Source organism: Labeo rohita, chromosome 1 (assembly GCF_022985175.1).
Source record: "Labeo rohita strain BAU-BD-2019 chromosome 1, IGBB_LRoh.1.0, whole genome shotgun sequence".
NCBI lineage: Eukaryota > Metazoa > Chordata > Actinopteri > Cypriniformes > Cyprinidae > Labeo > Labeo rohita.
This window is the reverse complement of record NC_066869.1, coordinates 9,914,222-9,929,635: the sequence shown is the minus strand read 5'-3', so window position 1 is coordinate 9,929,635 and position 15,414 is coordinate 9,914,222. Positions and strand designations below refer to the sequence as shown.

Below are 15,414 nucleotides of genomic sequence, written 5' to 3'. Positions count from 1 at the left end.
GTGGAGCCAGGCAAAAGTATAAACAAAGCTTAAGACGCTGTCCAGGAAAGAGGAGCTCATTTTGTATAAAACACATCTTGAGATTCCAGCATTCTACTCTATTTTGTTGCTCTTAGTGTCATATCCTGCACTGGGGCTGCATGTGAGAATATTTACTACCATGTTTAACAGCATTACAGTTTGGAAAATCTCGCCACCAGTATTTTGAAAACTTGGAAAGATAGGATAATCATTGGAAAATAAAATGATGAAATGTGCTTGATTAGATTATCTAATGTGCAAACATTTGGTGTGATAAACATTTTAATTTGAATGAATGGCTATTAATGCAGGCTAACGCAAACAGTCGCATGCTGTGAACAGATTGTGGAACAGATTTATTTATTTTTATTTATTTATTTTTTTTTCAACAGAGCTGTTCTAATTTCTTTTCCATCACACTTTGAAGAAAAAGGCCAACCAAAGCTATTTGTGCTTCTTACTCACATGCAAACCACAGCTGTTTTATAAAACTATATGGCTAATTTTTGTCTGTAAGCGCCACCTACTCTGAAAGAGTGAATTTGATTTTTCATTCAGCCCATATGACATTTTTTTTATTTTTATAACAAAATATATTTTTTGAACATACATAATGGTGTCAACACTAATTAACGGCAAAATAATAAAATAATAATAATAATAATAATAAAAGGTTAATAGTTTTTGGAGATTTGTTTGATTAGATTCTGTATGAGACTATATTACTGATGTCTGATTGTAGTAATTTGTATTGTATAAAGCACTATATAAATTTGGCTTGATTATCTGATACTGTATGTTTTCTTGCTCTAAAGGGCCTTATTCCTTATATTTATTATTTTTTTAATCTGTTAAAACAGGTGATGACAATGATGATGATTATGATTATGATTATGATTATGATGATGACAATGATGACAACTATATGGACTCTAAGCACATTATGTCACGTTCACATTTTCCTGAGAGTTGGCTTTGGGAGGATGTTTATCTACCCACTTGCAATAAATGGTAAGTAGGAGATTGTTAGACAAAAGCTATGAGTTAAAGGGATAGTTCACCCAAAAATGAAACTTAAATTACTTATGCTCATCATTTTTAAACCCATAAGACTTCAAACATCTTTTAATTTGTACTTGATATCATCAAATGTGGAGACTAAGTAATTCAACTGAATTAAGTTATGATGCCACATTTTTTTTTTTTTTAAATATCAGAAGTTTATTAATTACTCAAAGTAATGATTTCTAGTTGAAGAAATTTATGAGACTGTCACTTTTTTTTTTTTTTCTATAAAGCTGTTTTAAAGCAGTCTATTGTAAAAACAACAACAACAAACACTATAAATAAACTTGACTTTACACTTTTTGATGGTAAACAAGCACTTGACGAGTGCTTTAACAGTTCTTATATTTGCCTGTAATTTTTCATATTCCAGTAAAACATCAGACACAACATCAGTCACAAAAGTGATCTACCTGAAAAATTCTATTACTACCTGGCAGATCTTGGCTGTCAGTCTGTCACCAACTCTTGGTAAGGTGAAGCTGCAAATGCAGAATACATGGTCTGAAAAAACATCATCATAATCCAGGATCTGCGGCTTTAAATCCTTCTGTGTGTCTGTGTTCCTCCTCAAAGGCATCTGTGTGGCAGAACCTGAGGAGATGGTAGTTTTGAAAGACATTGTCATTGACCTCAAGATGCCTTACTCTGCTGTGCGTGGTGAACAACTGGAAATCAAGGCCATTATTCACAACAACTCCAAAATGAATCAGAAGGTAGATCTGATTTGATATTAAAATGCACAGTTTTTATGTGCATTAATGCCATGTACATCACAAGTAACAATTTCTGCTTGAGGCTTAAATGGATCATGAGACTCATTTCAAATTTAGCCTCAATCTGCTCATGACTCAAAGTATAGGAGACTGTCCTGTGCTAAAACAGAAATGTCCTCCATCATCACACATTTCATAATCTTTAATTAAAAAACTTGGGAGGACAATTCTGCTAGATATTGAAGAGATTTCTTATTTTCCTGTTTTCACCAGGTGCGTGTGGAGTTCATGGAGACAGAAGATGTTTGCACCTTTGCCAGTAAGAAAGGCAAATACAGAACAATAGTAAAAGTTGACAAAGACTCCAGCAAACTGGTTTCATATGTGATTATTCCCATGACTCTGGGAAATCACATGATTGAGGTGAAAGCTTCAGCATATGATTCTGACCACACTGATGGAGTGAGAAAGACGCTGAAGGTGGTGGTACGTCTGATGGGAAATTCTGTAACTTTCATTTCATTTGGTCATGTTTGTTCCATAATCATTAATAGATGTTTGTCATATTTTGAATAGATAAACTAGAGCATTACGGGTAGTTGACACACTCTTTCTCTTTTAGTCTGAGGGTGTGCTGACTCCATTACAGAAAAAGGTGGAGCTCAATCCTGCTAAGTATGGTGAGATTTACTGTGAACCACACTCACTGTGTTATAGTTCCATTATACAATATTACACATAATACACTTCTAATAAATGAAAACAATTCTATGAATTTCATTATAATTCAAGCCAGTCCAGAGATTACAATCAACTCCTGCTCTTTTGTTGCTCAGTACTCACCAAAAGCACACAAAATGTGATCAGCATGTGACTCGTGACTCTTTCTCCATCTCGCTGTTTTTCTCGGTCTCTCATCCCAAATGGATCAGGGGAAAAACCTATAGTTTTTAAAACTGACATACCAGCTGATCGGGTTCCATACACACCTACTGACATGTACATCACAATTTTTGGTAAGGAAAAAGATGTTTCCGTGAACGTGTAATGAATATTTCTTAAGTTGTAGGCATGTTTTATTTGAACAGATGAATCCTATTGTTACTATTATCTGATTTCATCTGTATATCCCTCCATGTCTATGACAAATTTTGTAAAATAGGTAAGATGCCCCCAGGGGCCCCCTCAGCCTGCATCCTCTCTTTTCATTTCTCCAGCTGATGAGATCAGTCAGACAGTTGAGCAGGCCATCAGTGGAAGCTCATTGGATCACTTTATTATGCAACCCAGTGGATGTGGAGATCAGAACATAATCAAGATGTCTCGACGTCTCCTTGCCACTCATTACCTGGACCGCACCAATCAGTGGGAGGCTGTTGGCATGGAGCACCGTAATGATACCATCAAGCATATCAACACAGGTCAGCAGGATACAAGTTAAGATGAAGAAAACTGAAGTATTTTTTGAATTACATCAAAATCTGTTTAAATTCTGAAATAAATGCATAGATTCATTCTTCTTTATAATAAGGTTATCAATGGCAGCTGAGCTACCGTAACTCAGAAGGGTCCTACGCTTTCTGTAATGGCGGACCAAGCAGCATACAGTAAAATATTTTTATTTCAATGCATTGTTTTTTTTTTTTTTTTTTTTTTTTTTCTCCATGCCCAGTTTCTCCTGTTATAAGGTATCATTTAATTTTATTATGATTAACTGCTAATCATTGCTTGTTATTAATTAACATCTGTTTCTGTCTATTAAAGGCTGACAGCAAATGTGGCCAAAGTGTTCACAATGGCCAGGAAATTCACTGATATAGCTGATCCTGTTATCTGCAGTGCCCTGGAGTGGCTGGTTCGCCAACAACTGCCAGATGGCTCCTTTGAAAAGAATTCAGCTGTAATTCAAAGAGTGATGGTGCTAAGTTGAATGTATTGTTGAATGTGTTAAAAAAAAAAAAAAAAAATTACAGTGATTTTTGATTAGATGCCCACTTGACACACACCCATGTACTCATGTGCTCATAATGAAAGGAAGTTACAAAAAGACCAAAAAGTGTAAACCATTGAACACAAGATTTGGTGAGATTAGCTCAAGTTGTCCACCTAGACAATGCACCAGGCAGGAATTTGGTGGAACAAAACCTTAATTCTTAATTTCGTACTTTATCTGTGGTTGGTTCTTGGGGCAGCAGATCAATCTCTCTTAAGGGAAGACAGACAAGATGGAGGGTTAGTTAAAAGTGTTCAGGCTACCCGCAACCTTTTATGTGGTGGCTATTAATTGTCCCTAACAGCCTGCAGCTGAGGCTCCCTGTTAGAGGGGAAAAGGTGAATGCCTGTGTTGAAACTATCCCTGGTCCTGAACCTTTTTACTGGGTGGCCCAGCCCTTGTTGTTTCTTCCGATGGTGCTCTCCATGGTAAATACATTAAGAAATAAGAAAATATTAACACCTCTGATTAATATTTAAAATGCAGTTAATACATTGTCATAAACCTCACAGAACTTGCAACATGCTTAGCATTAAAAAAAAAAAAAAAAAAAAAAAAAAGAGGGCATTCAGTTTTATTTACAACCCCAATTCCAGAAAAGTTAGGATGTTTTGTGAAATGCCATGAAACCAAGAATAGGAAATTTATTCATTCTCTTTACCTTTTATTTAATTGACTAAAGTTTTCACTGGCCAACTTAACTTTAATTTTGTAAATATAAACCAGTTTTGAGGATACTAATTGTTAAGTTTTGCAGTCTCGCTTGATACAAGACTGCATATGCTCAACAGTCTGTGATTGTCATTGTCTGATTGTCCTTTTCATGACTGGTCATGTATCTTCATTACACTGCAGGCAGACCAGTCAAACACATTCACTCTGTGTCTGTAAAACCACGCTTTTATAGCACATGCAGAATGAAAGCTGGCATTGTCTTGACCTAATAATCATGGACTTTCAATGAAAGACATCATCTTGATGGCAGTATATGTGTCTGTACAATCCCAATATATGCCTCCATGTCAATGGTACCTTCACACATATTCAAGTCACCAATGCCATTTGCTCTGCTGCATCCCCATACCATGACAGACGTTTGTCTTTGCAATTGTCGTTGATGAAAGTCTGGATAAGCATTTTTTTTTTTTCCCCAGAAAAAGGTTGAAATGTGTACTCATTCGAGCACAGCACACATTTTCAATGTCTTTTTGACTATCTGAGATGAGCTCTGGACCAGAGAACCCCATCACTGCATAGAACTGATGCATAAATTTCTCCTTGTGTAAACAAAGATTCAATTTGCATTTATATTAGTAATTCCTATACTAGCACTATTTTCAGGTACTGCATGGATTCAGGTTTTATCAATTAATTGTCAATTAATAACTTTAGTAAAAAAGGACCACATTTGCTGAATTATATCACCACACATTTTTTGTGATTATTTATTTGTGCTTTATTCCAGGTTGATATAGAGGGCAATGATGCCGATGCCTCTGTGACGGCTTTTGTCCTGATTGCCTTGCAAGAGGGCAGTGAGATCTGTGCTAAATTAATTAGCGTAAGTACACCTCTTCTCTTCCATCACTGTGTTTGCCAGATTTAGAGTATTGCATATTGACAACAGTCAGAAAAAAAGGCTGATGATAACTGCCCATGAATGCATTATTATTGTTGTTGTTATTATTATTATTATTATTATTATTATTATTAAATTAATATATAGGACCTACAATTTAACTTCCAATATTTCATAACATCACCACACTTGCAACACCATCACAGACTACATTCCACACGAAAGTTGAATAGAAATGTGATCTATTTACAAATGATCAAGAGTGTTTGTTATAAAAGAGATGAATATTTTTTACACAGTTGTTGTATAAGCCAAGACACAGCATCATTGTTTGTCATTGCACATCGTCCATTGCACATTAACAAAACATTTTAATAAATAATAAAATTATTATTAAGATTATTACAAAAAACATATATGCCTAATAACAGTCTGTTGGTATAAACACAATACTAAGTCATTGATGAACATCAAAAAACACTGACTTAAAAAGCAAAACATACCTAACTTTTTTTTCACAATCATCAATGTACAGTAAGGTCCAGAGAGAATTAATGTGCTAATAATGCAGCATCAGATGCCAAAAGCTCAGACAGTTTTTGCTTTCGCTTTCAAAGAGTAATTGACTGTAGTTTGGTCCTTCACCAGCATAAGTCTCTCGTAAGCTTGCAAACTGCATGTGTGATATCAACTAGCTTGCCTTACAGGTGAAATCTTTCTATGTGACGTAACATTTTGTCAGTGATTAAATAATTGAGTAAATAAATAAGTTAAATAACAATCAAATAAAGACACAATTACACATGATAATATTGTGTATCGGTAATCCCACAGGCTGACAATGGGATGATATATAATTATGAGCATATCACCCAGCACTAGCCAGAGATATTAAGAATGAGCAGTTGCTTTTTTACACTATTACTCATGGTTTTAACATCATCCACACATTTTTTTTAGAGTATCAGGAAGGCTATTTCTTTCTTGGAAGGTCGAATTCAGAACTGACCAATCCTTATGCTGTTGCATTGACATCCTACGCCATGGCCAATGCCGGAAAACTTAATAAAGACATCTTGATGAGACACTCCACCCAGAGAGAAGGTCAGTCATTCCAACATCAAAAATGTGTTTTGCTTCATACAGCATGTAACAATGCAAACCAAAGTGGAAATTATGAATTGTTTGTAGCTTTTAATTATAACTGCTTGTTGATGGCACAACAGCAGCACAAATAGCTTAATGGTCTGGATAAGCATATTAGAATGGAGCATCATCTCCACATCTTATTCTATTCCAATGTTGTGTTTGAAACAGACGGTCTGTCCTGGACTGTACCTGGACAGTATCATCTCTCCCTAGAAGCGACGGCGTATGCTGTGCTGGCGCTTGTGAAGGCCAAAGACTATGATAAAGCGGGAGAGGCAGTGCAGTGGCTGGAAAGACAACAGACTGACGATGGACAAATTGGCACCACTCAGGTACACTAACACCTCAATGGAACAAGAGTACTGACACTGCAGGACAGGATTTGAATGCTTTTCTGTCTTTTCTAGGCATGCATCATGGTGTGTCAGGCCAAGACAGAGTATCACACACAGGTGAAGGCCAGACAAAACTTAAGTCTGAAGGTGGAGCTGTCCATGGCAGAAGAAAGCAGACGTGTCAGATGGAATTTCAAAAATGATAAGCATCATACACAGTCAGTCAAGGTGAGGAGTAACTCACTAACTAGATTCAAAGTGTTCGCTCCTCATGTCAGTTGTGTGCTTTTGTGGTAACATTATGACAAATTAATATGAAGAATTTTGTCCATCATTCATAAATTTTATTGTCTACATCAATAGTGCTCTACCAATAAAATCTTCAGGCATCTCTATTTCTTCATGGATTTGATTATTCTGATGACTCGAGTACATCTGTGTTCACTTAACAGGTGGACATAAACAAGGAGTTCAATGTAACTGCTAGAGGAAATGGAACAGCCACTCTCTCAGTGAGTGTTCATGATTGTTTATACGGCAAGATTAAAGCAGCTGAACAGCTAATCTGAGACGTGCTACTGTTTTCAGGTTCTGATGCTGTACTACGCCAGACCTGTTGAGAAGAAGTCTGACTGTACATTCTTTGATCTCACTGTTAAAATGGTGAACGAGCCTGAAAGTAAGAATGAGTTCATGCCCTTTCTGTGGCATTTTCCATACATTAAAGCTTTTCACACTACGCTTAACCCCAGGTTATCGTTGCTCTAAACCATATTGTTAAGCCCAGGTCAAGGCAATCAGTTAGTCCCTTTCACAAATACTTTACTGGTAAATGACTGTTAAGAGAACATATGTTAACAAGACCTTTTCAAAAACAGTGTCGAGTGTCGAAGTGCAAATAGCCTGTCTTGTAGGCAGAGGCTGATTACACTAACTCTTTTTGATGCGATCACCACGGGTTCGAATCCAACTTTTGCAAAACTTTTTTTCTCTCTCCCTTTTATCTCATATCACACTGGAAAAACATTTATTTTCAATTAAAACAAAGGAAATAATCAAAAGGTTAAAAAATAAAGTATCGGGTAGGGTTGGGGTAGGTGTAGGAAGGGCTTTATTGTCCCAATTAGGTGGCCTCCATTTAATAATCTGAATTAAAATTATAATTTACACTCAGAACGTTATTACTGCATACTGTTTTATAATGTACTACAAAACTGAGGTGTGGATGGCCACTATTTGGAATAAGTAGTATAAATAGCAGAAATCCTGTGTAAATAGAATTGCTATTTGCTACACTTAGTGTAAACAGATGCTAGAAGCTATTTACGCAGAATAAAAATGCTAGATGCTATTTACGCTAAATAAAAATAGCAATTATATGCTATTTACACTAAGTGAAAATAGCATATTTTCTTAATAATAGATGCTATTTACAAGTGCAAATAGCTATAGATTATATTTACACTATGTTAAAATGGCAGGATTTTCTGCTATTTATAATACTTATTGCAAATAGACGCAATTGTCTGCACCTCAGTATTGTGGTACATTAAAACAGTATGCAGTAATAACATATTATGTGTAATTATAGTTTTAATTCAGTGTATTAAATGGATGCTGCCTCGTTGGGACAATAAGCCCCCCCTACCCCTACCCTAACCGACACTTTATTTTCAACTTTTTGACTATTTCTTTCTTTCTTTATTGGAAATAAATACCTTTCAGGTTTAATATGAAATTTGGAAAGGGAGAAAAAAAGTTTGCCAGAAGCAGAGTCAGCTGCATCAAAAAGAGTAGAACACATGCTTTATCCTCTGTGCCACTTAAGTTAACAATTGATAGTCGTCTTTTGTAGTGTTGACTAGTCTATTCACACATTGGTGGGCGGAGTTAGTGTAAATAGCCTCTGCCAACAACATAGGCTATTTGCACTTAGTGTAAATAGATGCTTCAAATAATATGCTATTTTCACTTAGTGTAAATACCATCTAATTGTTATTTGCACTTAATGTATTTATCACTATTTACAAATAGCTGCTGCCTTCAAAAATACCAATAATTCAGTTCTGCCAAACTTGTGGCTCTGCAGTGTGTTGCCTACTATAGTAACTGCAGTGCTCTTAGTAATTATAATTTGTCTTGCACTTTTAAAACCAAAAACGTGATCATCTCCTTATGCCTGTCACTCCGAAGTTAAAAAAAAAAGTTATCAGATTGGACAGAGAGTGAAACTAAAATTCTTTTCCTCATCCAGGTGGATGAAGAAAAATGTGCAGCTTTTAAATGTAATTTCCAGTGATTGACTTCACAGAGTTTACTGGTATTTTGGTACTCAGGATTTACCAGGATTGTGTGAAGGGGCTAATGACACTGGCAACTCTGCATTTAATGCCTGTGTATTACTGTTGAATTGTAATTATTTAAACCATTTCAATTTCATATTCTCTTAAGCAAGACAAGATCTGACAAAATACTTTTGATTCTCTTTAGCAAAACAAGGAGCCATTGGAAGCTACAAATTCATTGTGGAGTTCTTGTATGTAAACACATCCTAAGAAGTTTGTTTTTATGTCAAGAAAACATTATATATATATATATATATATATATATATATATATATATATATATATATATTGTTTAATATATATATATATATATATATATATATATTATATATATATATTGTTTAATATATATATATATATATATATATATATATATATATTAACTGGCATGTGCTGCTTTAGGCTGTTTTCACACTTGGTTTGTTTACTTGGTCGGAGCCGAAGTTCAAGCCCACCTCACTTTTCCCACATTGGTGGTATGTTTGCGTCATGAAGTGACTACTAGTGACAGCTGGATACCATTGTGATTAGATAATGACTCCAGTGGAGACTCCAGTTTAACTGTGTTCTGATGAGGATGCAACTTGCTGTACAAAGACAGTTTATTTAGAGAAAAACAGCTGCATATTGCGTTACTGCAATATAATTTTGAGATCACACAGACTCAGGTTCACACAAAAAGCTCTAGTGTGAAAACAGCCTTAAATGCAGACTGACTAGATGGAGCAAAACTACAAAACCTGTTAATAAAATCTGCTCTTGATCTCCATCTTCATAGCTACAAAAATGAAAAAACAGATGCCACTATGACTATTATGGATATTGGCTTACCCACTGGATTTGATATTGAAGAAAATGATCTTAAAGAGGTATTGTGATGATAAACTTATGCTTCACATCTCTATTTAGAAGAGGAATCTGACACACATCTGCAGACAGGACATAAAGCATTTTGATCATGTCATGTATTGATGTTTTTTTTTTCTTTCTTTTTCTTGTGTTCTTGTCCTCAGTTGTCAACAGGGAAGGAGAGATACATTCAGAAATATGAAAAGAATAAGGTGCTGTCAGAGCGAGGATCCCTCATCCTCTACTTAAATAAGGTATTTCAGTGATGACCTGAAAAAAAAAAAACAACTTTTTTTTTTTAAAACATTTGTTTTGCTTACCATCACAGTATTGTTGAATTCCCAATTCTGATTTGCTAAAAGATGTTCCAGAGTGCAGTAATATTCTGTAAGGCCATGCAGTTCTATGTCACTGCATATTCACCTTTTGTGAACATTGCAGACTGCATATCAGAATCAGAAAACAAATCACAATTCATATGCAAATATAAGGATTCATTTTTTTAAACAAAAATTTGTTTAATTTTTATTTTGACATATTTGTCATTATTTGTAATTTGTGCAAATGTAAATGTGGGCAGTTTTTACTGTGCAATATGATATTTAATATCATATGATCAAATTGTTTTGATTTCTGTCTCAATAGGTTTCTCATAAAGAGACAGAAAAAATAACTTTCAGAATGCACCAGATGCTTGATGTGGGTCTGCTCCAACCTGCTGCAGTCACAATATATGAATATTATTCACCAGGTGAGCTATTTGAGCTCTCAAATGAGCATGTTCATTTTAGCCGCAGCTGCAGGTAAATGGGGAGGGCAATCACAAGGAAATTAATGAGCACTGTTTCAGTTACCTTTGTGGAATTGATCATTGATTTACTCAATAGCATATTCAGATCATCTTTATTTGTGGGCTTTTCTCACCAGACTTTGTCATATGATATTGTTGACATTAATTCAGTTATTTGCAGTAGCATTTTTAATCAGTTGACCCCTATGCATTTTTTTTTTAGAAAAACGCTGTACAAAGTTCTACCACCCTGACAGGGAAGATGGTGCTTTATACAGACTGTGCAAAGGAGACCTGTGCCAGTGTGCAGAAGGTATCATCAGCCACAAATAATAGTGCTGAGAGATCATGTCCTGTACTGTTGCATTAATGTATTTAAATCATCACATCTAGATACCAGCTGGAATAATGTTTTGCTCTGGTCTTATTTATACTACTTTACTCTAAATACTGCAGAATGTTTGAGTACATCTGCAAGGTGCAGCAAACTCTGGGTTTGAAAGAGCATCGAGGAACCTACAGTATTCCATGATAATGGCATTTGCATGGAAAACATTAAACATTATTCCTGTACATAAATGAGGGGGAGGGGGGTCTTAAGTGTGTGATAACAGGTGTGTATGTGTGTATGACATTAACGTCTCTTAACACAGAAAACTGTAGCTACCAGAAGAAAAACAACCCCAAAGAAGAGGAGCGTTTAAAAAAAGCCTGTGAAGGTGGCATGGATTACGGTAAACTTATTCAGTTCATGACTGTTATACATATTATTTATCACCCTCATGTTTTCATGCTGCTCTTTTTCATAGTGAATAATTGTATAATCGTTTATCTTAAAAAAATAAAATAAAATAAAATAAAATAAAAATGAAAAAAAAAAAATCATATGCACAACCACAAAATATAAATCATGGACAAATTAAAAACAAAAAAAAATGACACACAAGTAGTTTTTGTTCTTCAGAAGAAAGTAAGTCATACAGGTCTGGAACAACACAAATGAGTAAATGAGTTTTCTTGTTTGGTGAACTATTCCTTTAACCCTTGTATGAATGCAATTGGGAAAAAAATAATTAAAAAAAAGTTTGACCTGAGCCTTATAGTTCTACATGCTGATAACGATATAATATATTTGACAGTTTATAATGTCACAGTGGTGGGGATGGATCTGAAACAGGAGTCTGACATCTATGACATCAGGGTGGACAAGGTGCTGAAAGAAGGTACGGTTCGTTATTCCCTCCATGTTTCTTGGCTGATCACAAAATACATCTGAAATCTGATTCCTGTTAAATTCAGTCGCCCTCTCCTATAATGCTCCACAGAAGGCTAAACTGCACTGCAGTAGAAGTGTTTCCTAAATGCTGCTCTGTCCTTTAGGCACTGATGATGATGTTGAGGGGAATGTGAGAAAATTTCTGGCTCGTCCCGGTTGCAGAGAACATTTAGGATTGGTAAAAGGCAAGTCATACCTCATCATGGGCAAATCTGTTGACCTGCCAAAGCTCGGGGGAAGGTATGTTTCCAGTCTGTGTTTGCACATTTGTCTTTTATGCCTTTAAAGTAGAGTAGTTGTTGTAGAGTGTTGTTCATGGGTCAGAAACGTGACCGTTGTTTTCTATCAGAATGCATTTTTAGTAACCTAGAAATAAGATAAACACAGTAAATCTTCAGTCAATATCTTTTGAAGTAAGTTAATTTAGATTATTTTTGTATTGATTCAAGTCAAAAATGTGCAGGTGATGTAACTGTTGATTTCTGAAAGGGTTTTCCTTTTTTTCACCTTGGTCATTGATCCTTTTACTTCAAATTATGCACGATTCATAAAGATATACAGTGTAGCTAAAGCGGCCATTACGTATGTTTTGACTTTACTTTCTGTTGATTTTAGTCTGCAGTATATTTTTGGAGAGCACACCTGGGTTGAATACTTGCCTACAAGAGAGGAAAGCCAAACTCCAGAACACAGAGATCGATACATCAGCATCTCTCTGCTTCAGAATCGCCTGACTCGATACGGATGTGCTACATAATTATATATCACCTATTTGTTGATCACTGAAAATTAAACGTGATCTCTAGCATGTTTTTATTAAATCTAAGATAATATTGTCTGAGCCAAAATACTTTGTTGTAATTTTGTAAAAAAAAAAAAGGATGACTGATTGAAACTTGAAAAATGTTAATTTCAGACGCCTGACTAATTAATAATGGTGTGACATATTGTGCCTTGCAAGGATGATCTGATTACTCTGATGTTTTATTCTGAACCACTAATCCAACATTGTAATTCATTTTGTGCAATGAATTCGTATAATCATTTTAAAAGAGCCGTAAGAGACTTTAAAGGGGTCATCGGATGCCCAAGTTGATATGATTCTTTAGGGTCTTAATGAAAAGTCTCTAATATACTTTCTCAATGATTTTGTAAAATAACACCCTTTTTACCTTGTCAAAATGAGCTCTGCAAAAATCATCTCATTCTAAGGGGTTGTTCCTTTAAATGCAAATGAGCTCTGCTCACCCCACCCCTCTCTTCTCTCTGTGGAAAGACGGTCTTGTTTACTTTCCTAACTACCACGTTATAAGGAAAGGTAATCGCAAAGATTCATAAAAAAAACGCTTATACTCACTTCTGCTGTAAGTGAAGCTGGATCACGAATGATTTGTGCGAACATAGACAGATATATGTAGATCGGGAAGCGCATTCTATTCACAAACAAACATAATCTACTGCATCTTCAGCGACTCAGATGTCGGGAGTAAATGACGACCACTATGTTCATTATTACATCCAGCAACACAACACCTCAATCGCTCAATCGGAGATATTCTTGTCTAACTTACATCCCTGCTCCAGCATCAAAACATGGAAAGTTACTGGACTGTGACAGCTGATCTGGGGTAAGACGCTCATGTCAATCAACTATCGTGGGAGCGGCCTCTGTCGGTGTGACGCCACAACAACAGGCATCTGAGAATGGCTCGATTTGAAAAAGGGGATATCGTTTTTACAGATTAATTAAAAACCACTGCATGGATTTTTATCATTATAGGGTAGATTTGTACATGCACTGCCAATGTAGCACATGTGTCAAATAATATGCACTTGCTGCTAATATTAACTTCAGACCAGTAGGTTCGGCTACGGAGATGTAAATGAAACAACTTTTGCTTTTCTAAAGGAAATAATTTTGTATTGAAAATAAATGGATTCCCTTTGGGACAATAAAACAAAATAAATCAAGTGTTCACAGTATTACAGTGTCAGTTTGAATGTTAAATCACAATAACAGAGAATTAAAGACATTCACTGACTAATCTGGGTGCACCCAATACTAGGACATTTAGTTAGAATGCAGCCTTTCAACATTAAATGTTCAAGTAACGATTTGACACCTTCAAGTAAAATTAAAACAAAACAAGAACAACCCTTTGGTATCCAAAAGGACAATTCAGAATAACGATTCAATGGATTTTGTTCAATAACTCTGTTCAATGCATTCAGTTCTGTAAATTCACTGTGAAAAGTTAATCTCAGAAAAGTTTTTCTTGTTTGATTTAGAACTCAAAATCAAAACAAAAGATTCATTTCGTGGAATTTGACTCCTTAGATTCAGTTCAAACAACTTGGTTCAGAAAAGTTTAGTTCGTTTACTCCAATTCAGGAAAAAAAAAAAAAAAAAGATTCACAGTCAGTTCAAGTTCAGCACGTTTGAGTCTGAATCGATTCACCGTGAAAATTCCGTGCGGCACAAAAACCGAAGGAAAAGCAGTTCCGTTTTCACACAAAAAAAATATTACTTTGAGCAGTCTCTCAAGAAAAGATGATCGGAATATTCCTACCCTGTTCCTGGGTTAGTTTACCTGTTTCACCTCAATCAGCATTCGTCTCGTGTGGATTGGTTTGCCATCTTGCATCATCTTCTAACTGGAAGGGACAATTCCAGCATGGAAAAAAAAAAAAAAAAACCTGACCAAAATCCAAAAATAAAACAGACATCCATGCATTTAATCTTCTACGACTCTTTTTTTCTTTCTTGCTCTGAACTTCGCTGCTGCTCACCTCTTTGATTTCCCAGAGAAAACTAAAATGGCTCTCCCATTAGCGCCTAACGTGGAGGGGCGGGACTTCAACTTAAACACGACAGGATTGGTTGATCCCTGATATGTCAATCAACTTACTGACATATAATCTTTTTAGATTTTATGATTTTTCTCACATCATATGATGAATTCTGCTTTTTAATCATGAATTAAATTTCTTAAAAAAAATGTAGTGATTTTATTAATAAATCAATATTATAAATTATACAGGGTTACACCAACACACATTAATGTTCAAACAGCATGGAAAAGTGAACTTAGCATCCGATGACCCCTTTAAAGGATCATTTCTGGATATCTGAATAGGTATAATCTGAATGAAATCAAACAAATGGATACAGATTATTCCTGACGCTTTCTGACAGAATTAGATGTGAATAATAATAATAATAATAAAAAAATAATAAATAAATCTTGAAGACTCTTCAATGAAGAGGTATTGATGATGCAGTGATACTTCACACC

The 15,414-nt window shown here is 35.3% G+C and overlaps 1 pseudogene; it reads left to right on the top strand.

Annotated features, from left to right (window-relative positions):
* The first annotated feature begins 867 nt into the window (after positions 1–867).
* LOC127167236 (complement C3-like) lies at positions 868–14,101 on the top strand (annotated as a pseudogene).
* Positions 14,102–15,414: the final 1,313 nt, after the last annotated feature.